Source organism: Sebastes fasciatus, chromosome 23, assembly GCF_043250625.1.
Source record: "Sebastes fasciatus isolate fSebFas1 chromosome 23, fSebFas1.pri, whole genome shotgun sequence".
Classification (NCBI taxonomy): Eukaryota; Metazoa; Chordata; class Actinopteri; order Perciformes; family Sebastidae; genus Sebastes; species Sebastes fasciatus.
In genome coordinates, this window is record NC_133817.1 from 23,120,705 (window position 1) to 23,147,734 (window position 27,030).

The window sequence follows — 27,030 nt, forward strand, 5'->3', positions numbered from 1 at the left end:
CTGCATTGGCTCTGACAGAGCCTGAATACCAATTACACTGCCCTGGCACCTCCTCCACTGGAGATAGAGACAGAAATAGGGGTTGTGAGAGCAAGACGGAGCGACGCTGGAGATGAGGTGGGGGGGCAGGGGTGGAGCAGAGAGGGGACAGAGGGAGAGACGAATGCGAGGGGGGACAGAGTGGATATAGCTGACTATATAGAATAAGGACAAGTGGGAGTGGGCAGAGAGGGGATGGAAAGAGAAGATAGCAGAATAAGGGACTGGATGTGTGGGGGGGAGGAAAGGAAGAGTTTTGGAGCAGTAAACAACTGGCACTTAACTCTATCAACACTGTCCACAACCTTTCATTCTCTAAAGTGAGTATAACAACGCCCCCCCCCCCCCTTGTCCTATACTGTCAAGAATCATTTTCTATTAAGTTTTTTTTCCCTTTGCGTCTTAAAGCGACGGCTGACCATCGGCTGGTAATAACAGCGGAGGTCTGATGATAGCTCTGGTGTTGAAGCCAATGAATAATTTATCATTCATGCCGCGCCGCAGTGAGCACATAGTCTCCTTTAAAGCACATTGACTGTCTGTGCTCTGGCTCTAGCCCCCTGGCTTTATTACGAATGCACACATACACACACACATAGACACATTTGAATGCAGGCACACACACACGTATTAAATGGAGAGCTTCCTCTACATACTTGACATGCTCGCATCTCCTTTTTTCCTGCTTCCCTATTTCCTTCTCTTTTGTTATGCAAAACGGCTGTTGCTATAGTGTTGCTGCTTCCTCTGTAGCAGCAGTGTGTGTGTTGCCAAAAACTGGTGCGGGATGAGGATTCAGGTTGTGATGAACTCTTAAAAAAAAAAAAAATGGACGTGGATATGCTGGAGTCCTCGGAGACGAGCAACAATGAAGGAGGCAGTGCACTCTTTAACTCCCAGAACACTAACATTGTGCCACTACTTGCTGTGATATACAACGCCTTCCTGTATCTCTCTCGCCTCCTTCTGTCAATGGCAGCAGCAGTATTTTTTTTCCCCCTTTTTTATTGCAGGAGTCAATTTACCTTTGTTACTGGCACAAAGACTTTGTTAGCTTTGAAAAGCAGCAACCGTGCCGAGCCATCAGCTCCTGCTCATCCAGCTATTGTGGAATGAGGTGTGTGCACATCGTTCTCCGCTGCATCGAAAATGATTGTCCTCCTCCTCCCACGTGTTTGACGGTGTTGTTGTTGAATGAAAATATGTCTTTTTCTGCAGTAAGCAGGTTAACATGTGGGATTAAGTTCAGCTAAAAGATTCCAGCATCACTCTGTAGTCAGACTTTTATAGAGCTCTGTGGAGTTCTGTGGCTGTAGAAACTGATGTGATGGGGAGCGAACAAAACCTCCAATTTGCAGACAGGATCCTTGTTTATTAAAATAAAGTACTAAATGGTTTATTTCTGCTCTAGTTAACACCACTTGAGTTGAGTACAAGGTTGAATAGTCAAAAAAGTTACGTCCTGTGTCTTTTCCTAATCTAACCACTTTCCATTTCCTTGACTTCGATGGAAAACGTCAGGGAAAGATGTAAAAGAGAATTCATAAGGACTTAAAGATGACCGCGGTGCTAAGACAATCAGACTGCACTGAAGGCAATTAACATGAAAGTTAATTGTAACATTTTGGTCGCCTAACGACGTCTTATTCAGCGTCCGGTTGTACTTAGCTCCACCCTCTCCTATCACTTCTGGTTCCAAAAACCAGGATGGCGACGGCCATATCTTCTAAGATCTAGCTACCCGAGATCCATATCTTTTAGGAACAAGAAGATCAGTTATGTTATGTGCACAAGACTTAAAACAATATTTTTTCTGGACTTCAGATGTTTCATATACGCCAGCAGAGTGGGCGTGGCTTTACTCAACAACAAGCCGTTGGAGGTGAGAATACTGTTGAAGAGAGGTGAAATACTTTTCCTCTGCCGTTTATGTGTTGGGCTCGAAGCTTTGGGAGAAAAGAAGAGAGGATTCCTTCACTGTGTGGTTTCTGACAACGTGTTTGATTTAAACATTAAGAAATAACAGAACGCCCCAGGACGGCGGCGCTCTTACAGTGTGTAGCCGTACATTCAGCTGGCTGAAAACCGTAAAAAGTAGCTGGCATGTCCCCAAGGCATGATGGGTAATACAAGCGGACACAGTCCTCGAAAGCACAAGGAACTTCCAGTTTGTGAAACAGACGGGTGCAGTCACGTCGGGTTTGTGGTTCTGGATTTTCTCCGAGGCTCTTTCACCTCTCTGCACGGCTTCGCTACGCCGCTTAGTTCATTCTACCGTAACCACGTTACTGCGTCTCCAAAACAAACAAAATAAAGACAAAACAAAAACAGCTGCTTCTCTTTCGTTAAAAAAACGTGAACGTGGCCTGAAATATTGGCTTCAAAGACAAGAATCTGAGGACAAAAAAAACAAGTTTTAAAGAGTGCCAGAGTGTTAGATGTGAGGGGGGAGTGATGGAGGGGGAGATATGATAATTTCACACAAATATCTAACAGGATAAAATGATGAAGTGATGACATTTTGGACAGACATGGATGTAAACTGCAACTTCATTGGTTGGCGGAGGCGTACAACTGCGAGGTAGTAATTGTAGTTTGTTTGTTTTTTTAATAGGGCTGTTAGTCGATTCAAATATTAAATTTCAATTAATCTCAAATTATACGCACATTTTTTATCTGTTCAAAATATACCTTAAAGGGAGATTTGACAAGTATTTAATACTCTTATCAACGTTGTTGAATCAAAAATGGAGGAAAAAAATATTTTAGCCGTCTGAACCTCATATTAGAGACCGGATGAAACTGTATAAAAGTGTGTTTATAAACTAGGGCCGTCAATCGATTAAAATAGTTAATCGTGATTAATCGCAAATTAATCTCACATTTTTTACGAGTTCAAAATGTACCTTAAAGGGAGATTTGTCAAGTATTTAATACTCTTATCAACATGGGAGTGGACAAATATGCTGCTTTATGTAAATGTATATATATACATTTATTATAGTAAATCAATTAACAACACAAAACAATGACAGATATAGTCCAGAAACCCTCACAGGTACTGCATTTAGCATAATACAATATGCTCCAATCATAACATGTCAAACTGCAGCCCAACAGGCAACAACAGCTGTCAGTGTGTCAGTGTGCTGACTTGACTATGACTCCTTTGAAAATGGCTGTGACAGTTTTTCCTCACCAACATAGTATGGTTCATCAGGTGTTCTAGTTTCATATGATGGCAGCATCTTCACTCTAGCTTAGCACTAATGCATTCAAGAAATTAGTGGCGTTAAAACGAATTTGCGTCACACGTTATTATTGCGTTAACTTTGACAGCCCTATTTTTTAAGCAACTTTATTTATAACACATAGAAAATGAGTACAGTGACAAACTCAGTGCTGTACAATTCAAGTAAGTATTCCTGTCCAGAACAGAATCACACCTCCTAAGAAGGATGTTTTTGTACAATTAAACAGCAACATAGGATGTTATTGACGCCCGAATGGTCCGTAGCTCTAAATCTAAAGGAATTGTGGGACGGCATTATAAAGAAGATAAGAAAGGAAGCACTGAAGCACCTTTGCTTAGCATTTAGAGAATTCAACCAGCTCTTATCATTGCTACCACTTAAATACTTCCGGGTCATTACACTTAGTTAGAAACCTTTCTAAGCAAAAAAAGACCATTCAACCGTTGTAGTTACCGTTGAGGCATTTGGCGTATCTGCAGGTACCAATGGACTGTTTCAAAGGAATTGCATTGCTAGGCAACAGCTTCGGTCCATGTGTACTTCCTGTCAGCGTATGTCATTCACATAAACTGCAACAGGAGATAAATGGGGACACATATGGAATGTGGCTCAGATGGGCATGAGGTTTTTAGTGATTTAGCTATCAAACTGAAAAAGGAAATGAAGTGGAAATGGTGCCCTTAGGTGTCAGTCTGGTGAAGATTTAGAAACTAGAGACCATCATGCTATAATGAATCAGTTAATGAATAAATAAACATGGCATGGTTTAGGTCTGTTCCCAGGTTAGTGCCATCCTCATATCTATGGTCCTAAATCAGTTGTTTCAACATCGCTATGTCAGTGCATGTCCTTGTCAATAATCTGATTGATCAACCGGAAGGAGAGTGGTGGGGCTTCGGGAGTAGTGTTAACGGCTAATGCTAGCATTATCCAGACAGGTAATATGCTCCTGCACACATTCTTGATTACTGAGTCCTGACTTTGATGTGTCACCAGCCTCTTTTATGATATTGTTTGTGGTGTAATTCAGGCCCACTTCCAGCTGGGAAGCTAGCAGAGGAAGGGGAGAGTGTCTTAAAGAGACAGGTGCTAAAACGGAGCGTTTCAGACTGAGGGTGAACACAGGCATATTCAGACAGACAGGATGAGAAAACAAATGTGTTTTTTGAACATTAACGCATATAAACATGTTCTAGTAGAAACCCACAATACAAATATGAACCTGAAAATGAGCATGATATGGCGCCTTTAATAGCTTAAATTCACACTCCAGTGCTACAGCGCTAACTCCTCATTACACTTCTACCGGTATGTTATTCTGTATGTTTGATCAGCAGTCTTTAGATAATATTGGGGTGTTTTTGAAAGTCAAATTTGAATTCCTCTGACATTTTTGGGGTGGGGGTGGGGAGGGGATTCACATCAGCTGCCTCTAACAAGGTTGCGTAAGCTAAGTAAAATAATTTCACAGTGACTCACATGCATGAGAAATTAAGTTGAGCAGTTTTTTTTTCTCCCGAGCTGCAATGGTAAGACTTTAATTAGCTCTGTCACATATTTAGCAGTGATTTTTATTGGTTGCCCTATGGAGTATATCCCCATGCATATACCCTTAATATTTAGCAGTGTGGACGTGAATATCAAGGTAACAGCATGCCTGCCACAGTGCTTGTATTATTGCCTCATGCTTTTGTATTTTGTAACCTGCTCAGTTGTAATGCAGAAAAATTGATTTGTCAGTAACTGCAGCACTTTGGCTACCCAGAAAATTAGAACTGTACACAACAAAACCTTCCCTTCAAAATGAAATTGTATCCCGGGAGGTTGCAGCATGGTGTCCATGCCAATCTGCATCTCTCTCCTGCGGGGGAATATTCCAAACTATTTCCGTATTTCCCCATATGTGTCTCTTCTTCTTCTTCTTCTTCTGCTTCTTCTTCTTCCTCCTGGCTTTCCTGCACCGGAGGCATGAGATTGCGATATCTCTGCAACCACGGGGTGGGCAGTAAGGTGTGTTATCACTGTTGACACACTTTAAGGGGAACCACACATGCACAAATGACACACACATACAGGTACTGCATTGCACAGATAAAAAAAAAAAAGATTGTGAGACTCTCCTTCTCGGTGTACCTCGGGGGCAGAAGAGAAACAAACCACACAGTCGCACCCTGGAAGTGACAGAAATACCATTTCATATTATTTCCCACTAACAGTTCAGCTCTGTTTGCTTTGGTTTTGTTCACGTTAACTGTGTTCAATAATCTGTTTTAGACCAGATGGCTGATTTTAACAAAAAAAGTCATAGTTAGTCATGTATATACCCTGTTTGCTTCTGTTTTGCTGTGTGCATTCTGTTCGTCATACCAGTAGCCAGGTTATCTCCTCCTTTATCATTATCTCCTACACTAGCTCATAAATCTGTGTGCTGATAGCGCTTGCTCTGGCGTCCTAATGCATATTCATAACGCCACTACCTAAATATTCATGAGCAAATGTCTGGCCAAACAGCTTCCCCTGCCAGAATAGTGAAATATAAGACACAGTTTGCCTTTTTATGTGCTTGTTTTCGCTGCTGTTTGTGGCAATGGGTGGGGAGTTTTGGAGGAGATGATGTATTTGCATGTCTGAAGGAGAATTATGGGCGCAGAAGTTTCCCTCCGACTATGCAGACGAGTTCGCCGAGGTAGTTCCCGCTTTTTTTTTTCCTCCAAAATTGTCCAGGGGCTGGTAGTTGAAAGTGAAAAATGAGCAGAGTAACAACTTTTGATGGGTTTATTCTGCAGAGATGGCGCCCATACATCACGGTTACAACAGTAAATGACATATTACATGCAAATTAGAGATGCGTCACTACCGCTTTTTTTTCTTCCTTTTTTTTTACAAGCAAAACAAAAGAGTAAACTTTATGTATTTTCAGTTGAAATCAAGTGCCCCTCTGATACATTTCAAGTTTAATTGAACAGTGTTGTGTTGCTAGAAGTAAAATCTACTTTTTAATGCTTTCTGTTACCACTCTTGTGAATATGCATTTCGCTTGCAAACGCCTCTCTATCACTTCTAGTTTTGCAAAAATAGTGCAATCAAAAGTAATGTAAGTGCATTGACCATGGTTCTCTCCGATTCCCATTAGAGAATTAGACAAAGATGAACGCCATGTCTCAGAGATGTCATCGGATAATCAAAAAAACAATACAGCTAGGAGAGGGTGAAAGTGTTTTTCCTCTCTTTTATTCACCTCGGCTATTCTCTGGATGAATAACTCGATAGCAGATTGATGGCAGACGTAGAGAATAAGAGGTGAGGAATGCCATACATTGGAAGAGGTTGTCAGAATCCTGTCATTTTTCCATTAGCTACAAGTGTTTGCTGCAATGTGTTTGCAAAAGTATACCACAGAGTCAGTCACAGCACGCAGACATTTAAATGGGATATCCACAATGCCATTTAAACCTTACTTAAAGGGGCCATATCATGCTCATTTTCAGGTTCATACTTGTATTTTGGGGTTGCTACTAGAACATGTTTACATGCTTTAATGTTCAAAAAACACTTTATTTTTCTCATCCTGTCTGTCTGAATATATTTGTATTCACCGTCTGTCTGAAACGCTCCGTTTTAGCGCATGTCTCTATAAGACCCCCTGCCAAAAAAGTCAGCTCCAATTGACTTGTGAGAAAAATATGGTGCACCTTTGCAAAGGTGGTTCACAAGCCATGGGTGGTATAGAGTGCTGCAGGAATGAGTCCTAAAACCTGGAAATGAGTTAGCATTTTAGCTCTTCTGGTTTCTTCGTCTGGAAGTCAATGTTTTTTATGAATGCGTTTTTAGTTAGATGCCTGAAATAAGGTCTGTGGTTAACATAAGCCGAATAAATGCTAACGTTCTGTTCTACGACATAAAATGCATCAATAAATACCCCACTCGTGAATTTTGAAGACTTAATGTGGTGTAAAAAAGGCAGTTGCTAACAAGTAGCTAAATGAGACTGCTAAACGTCATCACGCCGAGTCAACCACCATCACAGCCATCGCACTCATGCAACCGTGGTGTAGTTCATTTATAGCCTAACATTAGCTTTTTACTTCTGGTGATTGCATTCACACTTCATAAATCATAAAAGTGGTGTTCATCTGTGAAGATTATCTTGCTGAACAAAACGTGACAGTAACATAAACGTGTGTTTTTCACAGAACTCATTTTCTGCAATAATCCAAAACACCAATGGAAAAATCCCATTGGCTTTTTGTTGAGGGAACCCAGGGTGATGCTAACTTCCTTGTTGGCCTACAAAAATACATCATCCCTGCAAACTCTCTATATAATGAACCTGCATGTGACATAGGAAGGGGAGCCAAATCTGAACGGATTGTTGAATCACATGTTTTCTGATCCAGGCAGCCCACAAAAAAAACTGACTGGGTCATCTTATTTCACAGTTTGTGGGTTGGTAGGCACTCTAGATACCAAAATCAAATGTATGAGCACAAGCAATGAGAAAGTGAGATTTTCATGATATGTCCCCTTTAAAGCAGTACTCCACTTTCTAACCTTTATCTCTGCGTCTTTAACCTTAGGAATAATGATCCATACAAGAGTTAGTGAGCACTTCCTGTGTTGCCAAGGGAGCCAATTAAGAGCAATTTAGATTGTCCTCAGAGTGTTGTATTAACACTAGTGGTCGTCCAGCCTTCTACTTCAGCTCTTCCTCTTGGTTACAACACAGAGGACATCCTGGATATTGATAAATGAGCGCCTTTTAGCGAACCTGATGATTCAAGCTTAGCTGAACAAAATGTCTGGGCTTTTACAATTGGGGTAACTGCTAAGTAACCCAATTATAAATGCTGTGCAAAAATAAAAAAAAGGCCTTGAGGGAATTCCTCCATTAATGGCCTCTTCCCTACTGATGCTTAATATGCCGTGAGTTTTCTATTTCTTGCACTTTTACTTCAGCCTCCAACATAAAGTACAATATACTGTATATAACACAGTCATCTAACATTGTTTATAATTCATTGAGTGTAATTATATTACTGTAACCACTGCTACAAGTTAAGCTTATACACAAGTGGCTGTAAATCCACAAGGAGTTCTGCTCGGGAAACTGCATCAAAGGCAGCAGTTTTATCTTTACTACTTCATTGCAGGCTATTGATACCACAGTAAGTACTGCGCTGCAGTGTTGGTCGGTAAGGTGTCAGCTCAGTAATCACTTCTCTAAGTAACGTGTGATGTAATGGAGCAAGATCCCAATTTCAGCTTACTGTACAATAAGTCCAGTCCAAAAAATGTCAGCAACAAGGCAATTCAGAGCGCTTTACATGGAACTTTAAAAGCATCAAGACAAAGAGCAAAAGAAACGCATTATAAAAGACATTTAAATACAATTAAAAAATAGTAATTAAAAGCCAAGAGAATAAAAAAATAAAAAAACAAGATAAAATACACAAATTAAAGTTTCAGTGCTGTGTAAGATATAAATTTGATTTGATAAAAGGCAGCGGCAAACAGAAAAGTCTTCAGCTTTGATTTTAAAGAAGTGAGAGTTGCAACCAACCTGCAGTTTTCTGGGCGTTTGTTCCAGGTATGTTGAGCATTAAAACTGCTTCTCCATATTTGGTGTTGGTTTTGAAGCAGACATGTCACAGATGACCTGAGAAGTCTGGATAGTTCATAATGTAGCAGAAGATCAGACATGTGTTCTGGCCCTAAACCATTCAGTGCTTTATAAACCAACAGTAGTAGTTTGAAATCAGTTCTTTGACAGACGGGAAGCCAGTGTAAGGACCTCAGAACTGGAATGATGTGATCCACTTTCTTGGTCTTGGTGAGGACTTGAGCAGCAGCATTCTGAATCAGCTGCAGCTGTCTAACCGACTTTTTTTAGGGAGATCTGTAAACACACCGTTACAGTAGTCGAGTCTACTGATGATAAATGAATTGAGTTTTTCCAAATCCTGCTGACATAAGTACTTTAATCCTTGATATATTCTTATGGTGATAGTAAGAAGGCTGACTTTTGTAATTGTCTTAATGTGGCTGTTGAAATTCATGTAAGAGTCTATGACTACACCAAGATTTCTGGCTTGGTCTGTGGTTTTTAACAATGCCGACTAAAGCTGAGCGCTGACTTTTAATGGTTCCTCCTTCGCTCCAAAACCTCAGTTTTGTCTTTGTTTAATTTAAGAAAATTCTTTCACATCCAATCGTTGATTTGTTCAATGCACTCACTCAGTGCTTGTATTGGACCATAGTCCCATGGTGATACCGTTATGTAAATGTGTGTGTCGTCTGCATATTATGGTACCTTATTTTGTTGTTTTCCATAATCTCATTTAGGTATAAAAAAGAAAACAAATCTGTGGGTCCACAAAATCAGTCATTCATTCATCGTCTATGGAGCAGCTCCAGACTTTATACCCTATGACATCACAAGTTTAAGACTTACTTCTCTGGTTTCTGGCTTTGAGAGAGAGGAGCTCATGTTCACAAATATTGATTGCACTTTTCTATGCCATGGAAATAACATATTGGAACATATTTAGCAATTTTTAATATAAACCACCATGTGACTGTCACTCTCAACTGTCACTCTCACCAACAGGCCACATGGTTTATTTTTTTTATTGCACCAGCAGCACAGAAACGCAGTTTTTCTTCCAAAATTAAGATCGTGGATATTGTTGTGTGACTGACAAAATGCCTGACAGCTTGTCCCTGCGTCTGACAGACTAACGTCCCTCATGCCCCCCCTCCCCAGCGGGCATCATTCGGACTTAAATTATTCATCTGTGGAGCATTTTGAAATGGAGGAAATAGCAGAGGAGCAGATACCTTTCTTCCTCTCTTTCAATCAGGTGGCATTCCTGAGTACGGGTAATTCAGTTTCTAACAAGCCAAAAATCTGTCGCAGTCGCTGACATGCAGCTCTGAGGGAGCGTAGCATGCGCGAGCGTGCGTGTGTGTGTGTACATGAATGAAAGCCACTCCTAACAATGGTCCGACATGAGATGAGCTATGTGCTTCATGCTCTGAGTAGTTGTCTCATTGTCAGTCAGTCAGCTGTCAGCGGCATTATTGCGATGATAAGGAAAAGGCCTTTTGTTCAGATGAGAGAATCATCTCTATTCAGCTCATTGGGAGGATTGGGGGGGGGGAGGGGTTGGAGAGGAGAGGAGGAGTATGGACTGATGAATCTGGCTGAAGGACTTAGGTCAGGGCACAGGCCGTAGTTATTTTTTTACTGGTTTTCTGTTTCTCCTTTGTCTTCTTCTCCCTCCCTCACTTTGTCCCTCTCGTCTGTCTCCGCTCCATCTCTCCCTCATTTTCCTCAGCTACATTTTTTTGTCTCTATCTCTAACTTGCCTTCTCTCTCTCTGTCCATCATCTCTCTTTTTCTCCTGCCCTTCCTCTCAGACACAGTGACACTCCACACATAGAAACACAAATTGCAAACTTTGAAGTCTGAAGGAAGTGACAGCTGCATGCCTTCTCACTGTCTGCCCGGCTTTTATTGGCACCCTAACTTTGCGCAACGGTAATTGGGTGAGCTGCTAATAAAGCACGGCATAGTTTTTTTGTTTTTTTTATGACTATTTTCCAGCATGAAACAACTGAAAGCATCTGGTAATTGACTGTTTGCTAAACCCTGTCCCCCCTTAGTTAGTGTTTCTACGCCTGTCAAGCTTCCCTTTGCGTGGCACATGTGCAGTTTACAGTGATATCAAATTTATCAGTGGAAATTCTCAACTTTCTCAACAACTGGTCCGGGATTTCAGACGTAGGTAGACAAAGGCAGATGTTTCATTTCTAGCCAGTGAATGTAAAACGGCTGGAATGACTACATAAGTCCAAATGACAACTGTTGCTGGCTTTGCCATAGCTAGCTAGCCAGCTAATTAACCCTTTGAATGCTGCAATAGAAACAGTCCGCAAGTGCCTATATTGGCATTTTTGCTTATTGTGATGTAATTTCTGAATATCTTCAAATTCGTCGTATCCCTAAAAACCTGTACAATTAATCTAAAAGGTTATGTAAACCAATAAACCATAAGAATTAACAAAAGTATTGAAATTGTGTCATATATAGAAATATGAAAAAATCGTCCCTGTTTTTTCATTAAAAATGACTAAATAAACACACAAAACATGCCTAAAAGAGTTCTTAACATAGAAATATGAACAACACATTTCTACTGAAACAAACAATGCAAATTGTGTAGTTTTTGAGATATGCTTATTTTTTATGAGCAGATCGAAGTGCGAAGGCGTTTTGATAGTAAGGTACTGATGTCATCACGAGTGTATAACATGATGCGATAGACGAAAACCTCAGCTTTCCGCTGCAAAAAGAGTGAATGCTCCAGCTATTATGGTTTTCATTTCAGATCAATTTAAACAGGATTATGCAGGTCCGTTTTTAAAGGGTTAAGCTATCATTAGCTTGACTTTTTGTTTCAAGCTGACTTTTTAAAACAAGAATCTTGTTAAATATCAGCCCTTTCTTTCTACATAGAGTTTGCCTTTTAATGGCCATTTCATTTCATTATAAATATCATTTATATTTATTTTAGACAGAGAAAGGTTAAGAAATGTGTGATAATTTGTAATTAATTGTAATAATCCACAATTAAAACTCCGTACTATATTCCTTCATGGAGCTCTCCAAGTCACTGCATGTTCTAAAACACTGTCCGGCACATTATTTCAAAATAAAAGCCTCGTGTTAATAAATGAAGAAATTCTGTCTACAGAAAAAAACGCATGAGGGCTTTTATTTTGAAATGAAAGCAGGAAGTGTTGATTTAAAAATAAGTCTTTACTTTTTTTTCATCTCCGTAACATATTCTACAGATAGACATCGAAACTGTAGTAATGTAGCTTGTATGATGTCAATATACAGTCAATAGATCACTTTCACTGACTGTTGTTGCTGTGAAACGCGTGGCACGCATCAAAAATAGGCGAGACCACTATTCTCTAACAGAGACGCAGCTGAGACGCGCGTCTCAGGCGGGCAGTGTGGCTGCTCTAACCTGTTAACACGGATGCCGAAATAAAAAACAACAGGTAACACAGGTAACGCAGCTGCCACGAGCTGCTGATGTTCCTGGTGTGTCCGGGCTGTCAAGCTGTGTGACAAGCAAAAAAGCAACATCTTCCCCAGTTTATGTGTGAAGACTAAATTATGTTTTTAGCAAACGTAGCACGATCTCAGGTTGGCATGTGTTGCTTCCAAACTACACAGTGGATGTGCTATTTGTGAATGGGGCATTCTTGATTGCATTCTATCTAACAGCCAGCAGGGGGCGACTCCTCTGGTTGCTAAAAGAAGTCTGATTGTATAGAAGTCTATGAGAAAATGAGCCTACTTCTCTCTTGATTTATTACCTCAGTAAACATTGTAAACATGAGTTTATGGTCTCAATCGCTAGTTTCAAACTTCTTCAACACAGCATGATGTTCATTTAGTAAATGATGGTCCCATTTAGAGTCAGATAGACCATAAAGCAGGGGATGCTTTAGGGCGGGGCTACCTGGTGGTTGACGGGTCGCTACCACGGCGTCCGTGTTTTCGTCTTACAACTTTAACCCTTTCAGTGTGTTTTCAGTTTATGAAAGTTAATTGTAACATTTTGGTTAAAAATGTCTTGTTCAGCGTTCGGTTGTACTTAGCTGCGCCCTCTCCTTTCACTTCTGGTTGCAAAAAAACAGGATGGCGACGGCCATAATGCCGGCTTCAAACCTATAGTCCACAAACCAATGGGTGACGTCACGGTGACTACGTCCACACAGTCTGCTTTAAATGTAGAGTTCCGCTCTTACTACAGCCCCAATCCTTGTTTGACATAACGTGTTGCATACATACAGATGCTAGACAGTATATTCAAAGCATTTCAAAATAGTAGGCCCTTCTTCAATTTTGATGCTTCGCCCTCAGTGCTTCTAAATGCAGGCCCGCTGCTGGAACGGCTCACCTGACAAGCAGCCAACAGCCGAGACCCATCAGCGAGAGTGGAGGTTCTGATGGGTGCCGTCTCTCTGTTTTCATCTCCTGTAGCCGATCCCAAGTTGTGCTTACAGCCTCTTTTTCCCAACGGGACTCAGAAATATTAACTCTTAGCCTGGCGTGGCTGCCAATTTCCTGCACCTAACGGCGCATTCTGTCCATCACCGGGACTGCTTTAGACAAGCATCTCGTGGGTTTTGGCAGCGTTGCTACTCCTGTTTTTCTTTGGAGGTCAGTCACCTGATAGACTATTTTAAACGTGTTACGCTGAGCCTGTAGAATTGTCCAGTGTTTCCTCTGGCTGCGCTGTTTTTTCTTCCCAAAAACCAGGGACTACTCTTCCATTCAATGTGTTATTGCACTATACCGTAGACCTCTACTCCTTCTCTCTCTAAGACTGCAGTTATAGTAAATTAGAAATGCCCTTGCATCCACACTGCCTGCTGGAGCCGTTTTCTTCTTTGTGGGCAAGAAGTACGGGGTTGCCTCTTCATATATTGACTCTATGCCTTTAAATAATTAAACAGCCAACCGTTATCCTCTCACTCTGCCTGCTCGGGTCACCATCTTCAGCAAACATATGGTCTTATGCACATTGAAAAAGCAATGAGGGGGGGGAAATAGTCCTCGATAGATTGACCTGACTATTAACTTTCAAGCATTTGTGAACGCTTCCAAAAGAGATGCACTTTGTCAGGTGTGTCGTCTCAAGCAACAAGTATACAAATAAAACTGAATAAGGTTCAAGCTGTATTTTTCGCTGTCATCATGCCACCACAATGAATCAGGTTCAACAGTTAATGGGATCTGCATATACAAAAAAAAGATGCCTTTTTGTACTTGCTCCAAGGACGGCAGCAATAAAAACACACAAAAACAGGCCTTGTACAGCAGCGGTTCGCTTGATTTTTATTCCTCTTTTTAAGGATCCACGTTATGAAAGACGACAACACTCTTACAACAGCGATATTTAGAGGAAGAGACTCATTGTAACACACTTCTCTAACCTGCCTCATATCACCTCAAAAGTCTAAAGTCAAAACCTGCCGCTCCTGCGCCTCAGACACTCGTGCTCCAGGATGAAGAGTTCATTTTGAAATGATGAGATTTCAGGAGTTTGGATACGGCAATAAGACCATCTCTAAATCCTATAAAAGAGTGCTTTATTGCTAAAGATAACTGTAACTACAACCCAACCCAAACCACACTCACTGATCTTATTATATGCAGTCTACAATGTTCCCCTTTGGCTTATAGAATAAAATGGATCACGCTCTGAAATTGGCATTGACATGTACTTAAGTTACAATAATACCTTGAAAGAAAACTCTGTCATTGCACTGAGGTGCCCCGTGGTGCCTGTATTTCTCCAGTTTAGGTGTAAGCTATTTTCTTTGTTTATGCAGAGGACAAACAGAAACATGTAAAAGCGCCAAAAAGCGAATGAAAAAGAGAAGACGGTAGAGATGGGGGGACACACCGACCGAAAGACGGACAGATCAGAAGACAGATAGGACCGAGAGAGGCAGGCGGACGGCGCGGCGATGTGTGTATGTGTGTATGTGTCTTTATGCCCCAGCTGAGCCTCGGCAGAGCAGCAGCACAGAGGCCAAGTTAAATGGGGAGGGGAGATTAAAGGCAGTGCCGGGTCCCGCAGCCTCTGTATTCAATCACCGCTCTCCCACACACCTCCGCCTGCATGCTGATCAAGCTGCAGTGAAAGGAGCCATGCACCCTGCTACTTCCATACACAAGTGCACAGACTGCGCACTTGTGCCGGCGTGAGATCACATTTTTACCTTATACGATTATCAGAAAATATCAGATTGATGATTCAACGTTATGTTAATTATATTAAATATATCAACTTCATTGTTACTAATACTCTGAGTAGTATGTGAATATGACCAGCCTGGTTAATGTCACAATCACTGGAGCTTCAGTTTTCATTTGAAAATAAGTCTCTGTCGAGGCGTTCCGGCTGCGTATGCTTCTAGCGTAGCAACAGATTTATTTATAATTCAGAGTCAGATTTCACCTGTTGATTGTTGTCGCACCACCACAGTACTACAGTAAGGGCCGTACGAATGAAAGGTAATTGGCATGGGGAAGGCATTTTTGTTTTAGTACTTCTGATATTCTACAGTAGCTGCACACACAGGCAAATGCATGCTAAAAGAACAATAATTTCTCCTGTAAAATAGGAACTAATTATGGAAGAAAATTTCCAGGAAATACCGGATCTCAATTTCCGGTATGGAACCCTTGTGTTACATACCCTCAGGTGATGTCATGCATTAATTACTGTACATACCTAATGTAATTATGTTTACATCGCTTTTTTCATTTTGAAACTGAGAGCGACAGTCAACAGAGGAGAACATTTGCACTTGAAATGGCTTTGCAAGATAACAAAATATGAATTTTACTACCAAGAAACAAGTTTTTCCATTTTATCTTCACTACCCACAATCTCTGCCGGCACGAGAAACATGTTGGAGAAAACAGGGGCAGCTCGACCTGACCGATCGCAGTTTTTGTGGTCTCCATGTCTGCGGACCTCGTAGCCCCGAGCTGCAGTTCCATTTTGAAAGAGTTGCTCCTCCTCAGCTCTCCGGCGGTGCCTCCAGCAGAGCTGCAGAGCCTCTGAGACACATAATACAGAAACAGAAGTCCATCACTCTTCCTATGTGCCTGTGACTTGTAAGGTCTGCTGTGTTTCCTCCTGGCCATCACTGTAGCTCCGCATTCTTCTTCACGTCACGTTTGACTCCGAATCCCAAATACCCCCTACAACAATGGTAGCCTAAACCTTTTTTGAAGTGGGGATAAAGACTTTCCATCCAAAAAAATGCTTTGTTCAAGTGATATTTTGTTGGCAAAGAGCCTGAGAGGTTGTAAATTGTGAATACCCCCCCCGCTGAGTGCCTCTGTATGCCAGTGAGAATAAGTGGAAGAGAGAGCAGGACAACAACATTTTATTGAGAAAAATAAAGCGCAAATACGCAGAAAGTAAGTGAAATGGCAACTGCAGTTAAAGGTACAATTGAAAACATTCAGCCACTAGATGTCGCTTTCTCACTCCCCCGTTCCATTGCATTTACTTCACAACAAGTCGTTGCCAGGCACCCACCGTCAATCTCAGCTATTTATCCGTTTTTTCCGCACTAACTGACGACCCAGAGATACCACGTGATACCAACGTTGTTTCACTATTGGCTCACAAGCCTTGTTAGAAGTAGGAATCAAACGTCAGATATCTTCCACAGAGATAAACAAAACATTCATTTTGGACCCGCCAACATTTTTCAAATGATTAATTCACAATCAGGATCTTTTTTTTTTTCAGAAAAAGACATACTTTTATTTGGCACCTTACTAAAGACTCTGTGGATGTAATATATATATATATATATATATTGTATTTATCTGCATAAAAGTGTTATCAATAAGACTGTTAAGATAACTTTCTCCTACACATGCATGAAATAATCATATCAACACACACACTTACAGATGCTATGTTATAGATTATCACGCATTGCAGCCCAGCCGGCCCTGATCAGGAGCCTAACACCTACATACCTTGCCTCTGTCCCCTAAGGATGCAGACGGAGAGAAATGATTGGAATTCCACTCATTCACCCGGGGGTCTTTCGCCTGCGAAATCTTAGCAACATTTAAGGGACTTCACCTTATCATCATTGCCCTGTTGCGATGCCTCCTCTGGGGGAGGAAAATGTGCTTAATTGCAGTAGTGAAGTGGCACTGTGGTACTCATGTGTGTATGCACATAACGCTTTCCTGTGTTACCAAGGGTTACCGGGGTCATTTGTTTTCTCTTTTCTCCCGCCGTTTTAATTGATGATCATTCATTGTTTCACGCCAACACCCTGTTATTAAGCAGAGTTCATTATTCTAAAACACTAACACTGGGGAAAAGAGGGCGTCTCGTGGGAAAACACCATTCTTTACGTGCTTTACACAAGGTCACAGTAGGAATAAAGGAGCCCTAGCTTCATTATGAAAACCCTATTAAGCTACACGGGGACTCAGTTGAATTTATTTTAATCATGAGTCAATGCATCTCAAAGCCTCTGTATCTGGAATGCAATTGAACGAAAGTAAGGGCATCCTTAGGGCATTGCTTACACTAAAAAATCTCAGAAAGCAGTAAAAAAAAAAAAAAAAGGGTCCATTGCAAGTTCCAAGAGTCCAAGGTTCTCAAATAGCTTTTTTGTCCAAATAACAGTCCGAAACCCAAAGACTTAACATTTGAAAAGGTTCTAAAATAGGAAAACCTTACATTTGAAAACAAACCAACTGCATTCTTTCTTGATAATTAATAATCAAAATTGTTGATTTTTTTTTGTCATTCAAGTTATCATTCCGGTGCTACTCTCATCCCTCATCTGTCATACTCACCGTGTCTTTTTAAACATCACTCCACCACTATCTAAAGAAGGTCAAAAATGACAAAAAATGGATTTCAGGTTTACAAAACAGTCAACAGCCATGCTAGTACTCTGTAATGTTGTAGCCTACTTAGGCACAGCTAGGGTTGCAAACTTTCTCACCACCAAATAAGGTGGTGCACACACCTTATTTGTGTGTTATTTGGCACACAAAAAAAACAGACAACAACAACAAAAAGAGGAGAAGAGAGGCATGACTCACCAAGTCTTCTTTTTCCATGGATATTTTTTGCTGCTCTTGACTGATTCAAGCAGTCTTTTGTCCTTTTGCACAGCCAGAGAGAAGTCCTTACATTTACACATTTTTGCCTCCCGTTGTTGTTGTAGCTGCACAGAAGACTTTTCTTTTTTGCAGGTTTGTCCATATTTGTACATGCCAAACCGACCGGACAACACCACACATTTCCAAGCTTTTATTTTTTTTGCAGGAATTAGCGCATTTACACTATACCTACAACTAAGACTGGGTATTATTTTAAAAATGATGATGCCAGTACCAATATCAGTACCCTTAAAGGGATACCGATACCAATAGAGTACTTCATTCGATACTCATCATGTGAATAGAAGCTGTGTGTGTCCCGCTGGCTAGCTAATTGCCGCCGCACTGCACAGCACTCTTGCAGCGGTTACAGCTATACCCCGACTCACGATAGTGGGAGTGTTGTCGCAGAAGTGTTACACCAGTGCTTTTTCAGCACTGTTGCTGTTGTTTGCGCTGTTATTATTATGATACGTTCACGGTCTGCTCAGCAAAATGACTATTGGGCGAAAGTAAATTACAACGTTATCATGATGTGTTCAAATGTAATCTCGTAATAATAAATTATTTTTTTAGTGAGAAACTTGAATAAATCCATTTGTTTGATGGAGATGTTTTCACATATTAGATATTAGATATTAGAGAGGGAATTATGACCTGTTTAACTTCATAACAACTTACCACATTTTTTTTTTAATCAAAGCAAATAACAGTTTAGTAATAATCATAATCATTTGAATTGTGTGTTTTAATGCAAATAACCACTATAGATGACAGTAACAAAGTACAGTACAGTACTGTTTACTGTACCCTCCCTCCCCCGAAAAATAGGGCTCCCGGAAGCTATGGTGTAATTCCAACAATGTAATTTACCATGCATATAATGTTTATTATTTATGACACACAAAATACTTGTCTGCCACAGTGGCAGGAAGTGAAAAAAGTTAATTTCAGACACTGCTTGCTAATTTTTTTCTAGATCTGGGCACAAAAGATGGATTGCAGGTATCATTTGACTGGAGAAGTTTCGATACTACTTGGTACTGGGTTATTTCGGTCGATACCATAAAAGTATGGAGTACCGATACCCAGCCCTACCTACAACTGATGCGCATACGGGGGCCTGTGATTTTATTACGGTGATCGCACCCGTCGTGTGATCAGCACATGATCTTCTACTGTTGTTGTATCATATCTAGGATCTGTAAGAGTACCGTCTGGTGATCAGACTAGAGTAGCAGTCAACATGGCACAGAGCGGGGTCCCATATGGGACGAACCAATTCATCCAAATATAGGGGACGTCCCAGGCTAATACGGGACAGTTGGCAACCCTAGGCACAGTGGGGCTTTGAGCTAAATGCTAATGTCAGCATGCTAACATGATCCCCATGACAATGCTAACAAACTGATGTTTAGGAAGTATGCTATAATGTTTACCATGTTCACCGTCTTCATTTTACATGTTAGCATGCTAACATTTGCTAATTAGCATTTAACACAGCCACAGACAAATGAAAACATCAGCACCGTATTATCCTGTGTGCTTTTGCTTTAAAATGGCCTTTTTAGAACACGATAGGAGCAGAGAGTTATGTTCATGAGACATGTAGGCCTACGTAGGAGGTAGAAGAAGTTTAGTTGTAGCTGTGGTTGCTTGGCAACCTTTGCTTTGCTAATGTGTGTGTGTGCGTATGTATGAGGGAGGGGGACTGACGTCTATCTTGTGGTTATATTTGGCATTTATATGCTGCGTTTGTGCTTCTATTCTCTTATAAGTGCATGTTTATGTTTGGGTGTGTGCATGTGTGATAGTGCTTCTGTGTGACTGCTGCTTGTCCAAGCATTTTAGGAAAAAAGGGCCAGAAAGGGAAAATCAAATCACTTTTCAGAGTGGCTCCACAAAGCAAGGGAAGAGCTCAGACAAGCTTGCTTCACCCAAAATAGATGGACCAGACCACAGTTCTCTCTCCTCCCTCGTCATGATGAGACACTGTTCCCAATGAGAATTGTCTCCAGAACTTTCTCTGATTCATGGCAGCATGGGCAGGGTATTAATAATTTCAAGGCTGGCTTTATGATGAGTTTTTGGTCACTCTATCAGTGTTGGAGGGGGAAAATGAATGTCTACTTTGAATCCAAGCAGTTTGAAGGGAGTTTGATTCCCTCTAACAACAATAGACCCACTACACAATACAAGATGGAGGAACATTGTCTGCAGCTTTTTTTCGTTTAATCATCATTTTTCCAGTATTGGCCTTGTTTGAATGGTAAAATGAGAGAATCAATATCACTGTCATATCGGTCCGTTCAATATGAAGCTGGAACCAGCAGCTTAGCTTACCTTAAAGACTGGAACCAGGGAAACAGCTAGCCTGGCTCTGTTTGAAGGGAACCAAATCTGCTTTGCACCACCTCCAGGTCTCACATTTATTGGATGTTTTGGATGTCACAGGCTAGCTGTGAAGTGCATGCGCCAGACTATTTGTTCAGAAAGTTACTGCTCCCAATCATAAACTGTATCTGTAGATGGACGACACGTCTCCACCTCCTCCCACTGTACAAAAGTGAAGCCACAATATCCCGGATACGGGAGCTGCCATCTTGAGGTCGTTTGGAGCCAGAGTCTGCGCAGTAGTGATCAAGGTCCCATCCACACACCTGCCTGAGCCAATCACAAGCCAAGCATTGCCGCAGATAGCTAACTTCGAATAACTAATTAAAAACATGAACATGAAAAATTAACATTTGAACATACATAAAAGGAATTAACTAAAATGACAGAAAACAAAAATGTATTTGACGTGTACATAGACTTTATAGTTTGGCCCATGTCCTTTCCTAACATGGAGGGGATTTATGACCTATACTGCAGCCAGCCACCAGGGGGCGATCAAGATGTTTTGCCTTCACTTTTGGGGAGCTGTCATGTCCAGCACAAAGTGTTTTTGTACGGCTTAAGTATGAACCTGAGAATGAGCACGATATGGGACCTTTCAGAGTTGCTGGTAGGCAGATTGTGTAACCTTCAGACAGAGCCAGGCTAGCTGTTTCCCCCTGATGCCTGTCTCTATGATAGCTAAGCTAACCAGATGCTAACTCCAGCTACAAATTGAACGCACAGATACCAGATTGGCAAGTTTCTCATCTAACTTGGCAAGAAAGTGAACAAGGATATTTCTCAGAATGTTGAACTGCCCTGTCAAAACTAGAAATGGATGCTGCAGGAAACATGAGGCCCTCCTGCCACTGTATAAATCATTATACATCATTCATCAAATGGAGCCTGATCACAATTTCTTTTATTTCAGAAATCAGAATTTCATATTATTTCTATTCATCCTAACACATTGCTCTGAACTGGAACATCATTTTTCACGCCTGTAAAAATCAAGGACATCTTCAAACTGCTTTCAATTACAGTCCAGACACCAAATAAATTGCAGTCCATGTAAGTGGCTTGCTTCATTGTTTCTGGTCCTCAGTCTCCTCCTGCTCAAGTACAGGTCATTTTCATTCCGGCCCTACATCATCCGACGATTCTTTTTACCTTAAGCTGTAATTTCGTCTGCTCCGCTCTCCTTCCCGCTACACCACATGCTGTTCAGCTGGCTCTTTCAGCCTCTGATTAGGCTTGTTAAAAGGATTCATTTAAAAACTAGCCTGCCAGGCCTCAGGGTAGAGGGATGACATCAAGGTTCTACTAATGCAGCGTTTGGATCCAAAATGCGATTTCAGGCTAGCAGTCTTAGCGCCGGACTCTCCTCTCTCATTCCGAACAGCTGTAGTGTGCTGGAGTGATATAGCATTTTAGTCTGGCAATGTCTAACATGCACACTCTGTCCTCTCCAGCAGAACAGATGTAATGCTAGTTTCCAACTACATCTAGCTGCCATGTAGTGTTTCTGGGTTAAGTGGAGAATATGTGGAAAAGAACATTTTGTGTTAGTAAGGCTTTAGCTATTACATGCATCGTTTTGATGTTTAGAAAAAGAGCATGTCCGTGCGTTGGCATCCTTATAATTCATTTTGCCTCACAGCCAAACACACACACAAGTCATTCAGTTCCTCAGAGACACCATGACAACATTGTTTGCTTAATACACAAATCAATACTTTATATTTCAGCATTTAATGTTCTTCACCTTACACTGCATATTTTTAGCCCTGGCAGCGAGATCACAGTGCTCTAAGGATGCCGATGTCAGTCACTTCACATTGGTCTGGCTGTTAGAAGTAGCATGGCTCCTAAGGGCTGCTAGCATGTTTTTTTAATCTGGTCTTGTCAATAAATTGTCCCCCATCAGTCCACTCTCAAATCTTTCAGAAATGATGCTTTGATAAAGCATTTCTAAGAAAAAGCTCACAACAGAATTCTTTCTTCTAGATTTAGTCTAATTGTTGTTGTTGTATTGGAAGGAATAAGTAACAATTCATGGATCAAATCCATCTACAATCTCACTAAAATTAGACAGGAAGTAGAGACAATACAGCTATGATAAACTAAGCAAACATGCCAACATTTACAAAATGGTTAACTGACGTTAACATACCATTATCCAGAGCAATACTGTGTGTGGGGGTGTAACATTAACATTACTTTCAATGTTTAATGTGTATTGGTAGGAATCATTGAGTGTATATAAAGATGGATGACGTGTCTCCACTTCCTCCCACTGTACAAAAGTGAAGCCAAAATATATAATATATATAGGCTCCGTAATTATGATGCGACGGCGGCGTGTTAGTGACGCGGGTCTGCCGTGGTGAAACTACATTGTTCTAAAGACGGACTACAAAAGGTGCTGCTCCCCCCGTGCATTGTTAAATAGGTCTTTCAATGACAGACTGCTTCACCCGCGGTGTGTGAAGGAGAGATACCACAGGTCTTCCTGCTGCTGGAACACTTTACATCAACAGATAATAAAGAATCATCTGACCTAACATGGACAACCATTGGAAAATATCACTTCATTACTACAGTTGGAACTGAAATAAACAAAGGAATATATGATAAATATTTAGTTAATTTTTGGAGTTACGGAGGATGGGTAGGATCATATACTTCTTCCAACTTCTCTTCGGACATGTAATATTTACAGTATTTATGTGGATTATTTGTTTTTTGGAAAATTATTTTTATTTCTTTTTTTCCAAACATAGCATAACAAAACATACCACCGGTGCCATAATACAAACAAATGATATCTTACATTCAACATTTAATATGTACTGTACATACATATATACACACATACACATCGCCTCCCACTCCCACACAGAGACAGGTCCAGCCTTCCTCCCACCCTTAGAGGTAAAGTTACAGAAAAAAATAACATAAAAATATTTTTTAAAATAATTGAATTAGTTAGTTAGAATTAAAAGTAATAAGTACTACAGTAATATAATTCATGGTAGTAAGATAAAAACCTTAAATAAATAAATTAATTCATTAATTAAATAAATGTAAAAAAAAAACAGCACATAGAAAATAATAATTAATAATTAAGTAAATACCATAGAAAGGTTAGGTTAAAACGATTCTATATGAGGTATCCATGATCCCATATCCTATAGAAAGGCTGTGGGCTACCTCTTACAGCATAGGTAGCATAGATTATTTGTTAATTGATTTTTTACTGTTCATTTTATTAGTTATTCTTGTTTTGTTCCAAATAAATAATTAATTAAAAATAAAGTCAAACGAAATGGTTGTCACTGTCCACTCATATTAAACATTAATCCCAATTAGTGTATGAAAATAATATGCAAGCTAAGCATATCGTTTGTTATTATGAACGGCTGATCGGTGCGTCACTTTAAATGCGGCGGCCGCAAGGAATTGTGGGATTCTATTCTTTCTTTTCCTTTGGTAAAGGATGGTCCAGAGTATCCTCTGCTAAAGGAGATAATAAAGGAGCATTGAAGCTCCTTTCCTTATAATTTAGAGGATTTAGCAGTAGACTGCTCTAAAACAGAGTCAGAAAGTCTGGTAGTTACACAGCCAGGATCAACTGAGAGTATTTATTTTCACTCAAATACATATCATTTATTGTTTAGAACCTGCGGTGTTGATTTACCATTATCAAACATTTCTTTGCCATTTTTGGGAATGTGAGCCCTGATATTTCTTATGCTGCTACGATTATTACTGTAAAAATGAGGGCTGATTAAAATCTCATTCTGCAGTTCTTCTTCAGTAAATTTCATGGCAGAACGCATCTTGTGTCAAATTTAGAAGGACATTCAGAAATACTTTTGAAATAGCTGTTTCTTGTGCAGCACAGTATGCAACCCCAGCATGGCTCCAGCACACTGCAGATTTTCAAAGGACAAAAATGAATAAATAAACTACACCTACCCCTCCTACCAAGTCTAAACCACACATTTGTAAAGCATTTGATTCAGCAGATTGAGACTGTGAGAAACAGCGTTGTATTAGGATGTCTTGAGCAGCAAAAACAAGAATAAATCTAAAAAATGAATGAAAAAGAGCTTCTTAAAATACATGGTCTCAGCCTTAAAATAAAAGGGGGGGAGGAAATGTCATGTCTCCCTGTGTTGAAGCTGTGCTGGACATTTGTCAAATGGCCGTGTATGGCAGAGTAATTGTAATGTGCTGGCGAGCGGGGGGGGAGAAATAATAAAGCATGGGAGCATGTCAATAACATTACGTTGTATTAAGCCGTACGCTCTGCCACATGAATCCATCTTCTGCCACAGTCAGAGCTTTCATTTCACTCTAGAGTGGCCACACATACATTTTAATCAGCCATTTGGCTGGCCAAGCTGACAACTGCTCGACAACAGAAGCTGATAAGGGTGATGATAAATCATAGCGCTACTGGTACAAGCTTTGGGTTTGTTTCTGAGAACACCTGCCAGTTTTAGATTTTTCCCACTATTCATGAGGCTATTCCAGGAAACAGGATTACTGTTTCCTCTCTTCACAGTCCAATTTCTTCACGGGATGACTGTGGAGAGATTGGACTACATCTTGCATCTTTTGTATAACATACTACGCAATTTTAATTCTGAGCAAAATTATTTTTTGGCTGGGATCTGCCTTGTTGGAGCTGTGAATCCTGTAATATTTTCCAAACTTTTCTGCAGATCCCTCTAGGCCAACAGGAAGAGGAATACGTTCTTGTGTTGGGGAGGTTCGGTTCAGTTCGCTTCTTCTTTTTTCCTTTGTTTGTTTAGTTTTGCTATGTTTAATAGCGGCAATGTACATGGTTTCTCTGGCACTGTGCTCTGGAGGCTGAGCCACCGGGACGCTTGGAGCAATTTGCTTTCGAAAAAAAGGAATCGACTCCTGCTTTATTAGAGGACTGAGACCAGCTTGTCCTCAAAATCTCTCACATAATATTTGGAAAGACTGCAAAACACCTTGCAGCTGAAACCAGCTTGTTTAAAACTGTTTAAAAACTCTGAATATGCTTTAGCAATTCTCTACGGACATAAGTGTCTATCATTCCAAATACTTGAGATTCAAACCCTAAATATTAGACATAAGAAGGGCACAATATGTTCATCCTGTTTGAGAGTCAAGACGAGATAAAGTCATACCTCAGGGTAATAGCACTGATTTAATACTAGCTTTTTTAGCCATGCTAGCAGCATGGTTCCAATCTCGGTCTGTCGGTTGGCTGATCGGTTGGTCGGTCGGTTGGTCCACCACTTTAGTCCAGACTAAAGTATCACAACAACTATTGGATAGATTGCCGTGTAATTTAGTACATACATTCATGGTCCTCAGTGGATGACTCCTACTGACCTTGGTAATCCCCTGACTTTTTGTCTAGCACCACCAGCAGGTCAGAGTTTTCATTTGTCCAGTGAAATATTTCAATTGGCACAACACTTTGTACAGATATTCATGGTTCCCTGAGGGTATATCTTAATGACTTTTGGTGATCCTCTGCTATTTCTTCTGACATCATCTTCGTCCAAAATTGTTTCACGCTTAAAAATAAACAGGACCTCACGTTGTGTCGATAACGTTTACACACCAACTCCGAAACTTTCGTCCGTCATTAAAGTTTTCAGAACAGGTTGAATTTTCTGCCTTTTTTCGCATCTGTCAAAAGGCAAAAGAGGGATGTTTGACCACTCAGAGCCACCGTCCGTTTTAAATGTCATCATTCAAAATGACATCTGATAAACATTCACTCCGTCTCCCAGCGTAAAGCACTTTACAATAAAGAATGAAAAGAATACAGTAATGCAAAATTTAAAGGTAAATTGTGGCAGATGATTGCAGAGGAGCTTGGAATCGGGGATGGTTGTGAAACAAAGGATGTAGGAAAGATAAGACAGTAGTGGTTGTGCTCTAGGCAGCTAAGTGATAGCTTCTTGCTAATGTTATTTATTAATTAGCCCCGTTTGGGACGAGCGCTATACATTGCACCCACGTAATTAATTCAATTTTGTCATTGCGAATTTTCGCAACGAGTAGAATAATAAAACGCATCAGAGTCAGTGTGCGAAGTCTCTGTCCGTACGTAACATTTTTTATCCGATGACGAATTAAAAAAACGCATTTGAAAAAAAGAGACTTAGTGTGCAAAGACCTTAAGGTTGACATTTGTGTGTTTGAGTGAAATATCTGACTGGGTTTGAGTGAAACTATTGGAGGGATTGTCATGAAATTTGGTTCAGCCATTCATGTTCCCCTTAGGGTGGATTGTAATAACTTTGGTGACCCCTTAACTCTCTAAGCTAGCATGGCAGTAGACTTTTAGTCTTGATGAAGTATCATGACTTTGACCAAACTCTATAACGCATGCTAGCTCAAGAACCTGTTGCACAAATTATTTCAGCCTTATAAGTATCATTATATGAATCAATGTCTCCCATGTGCCTTGCATAGCAGTTTAACAATTTCAACAACAATTTGACAATCTGATTTAAAGAATTGAGTTTCAACATTACAGAACAGTGATTAACAGCAGAATTAGCATAGCGAATACACTCATTGTTGAGATGT

General features: G+C 40.4%; 1 protein-coding gene across 2 annotated transcripts in view; it reads left to right on the forward strand.

Annotated features, from left to right (window-relative positions):
• tafa5a (TAFA chemokine like family member 5a) overlaps positions 1-27,030 on the forward strand; it is a 194,645-nt gene that overhangs the window by 89,313 nt on the left and 78,302 nt on the right. The window lies entirely within an intron of this gene.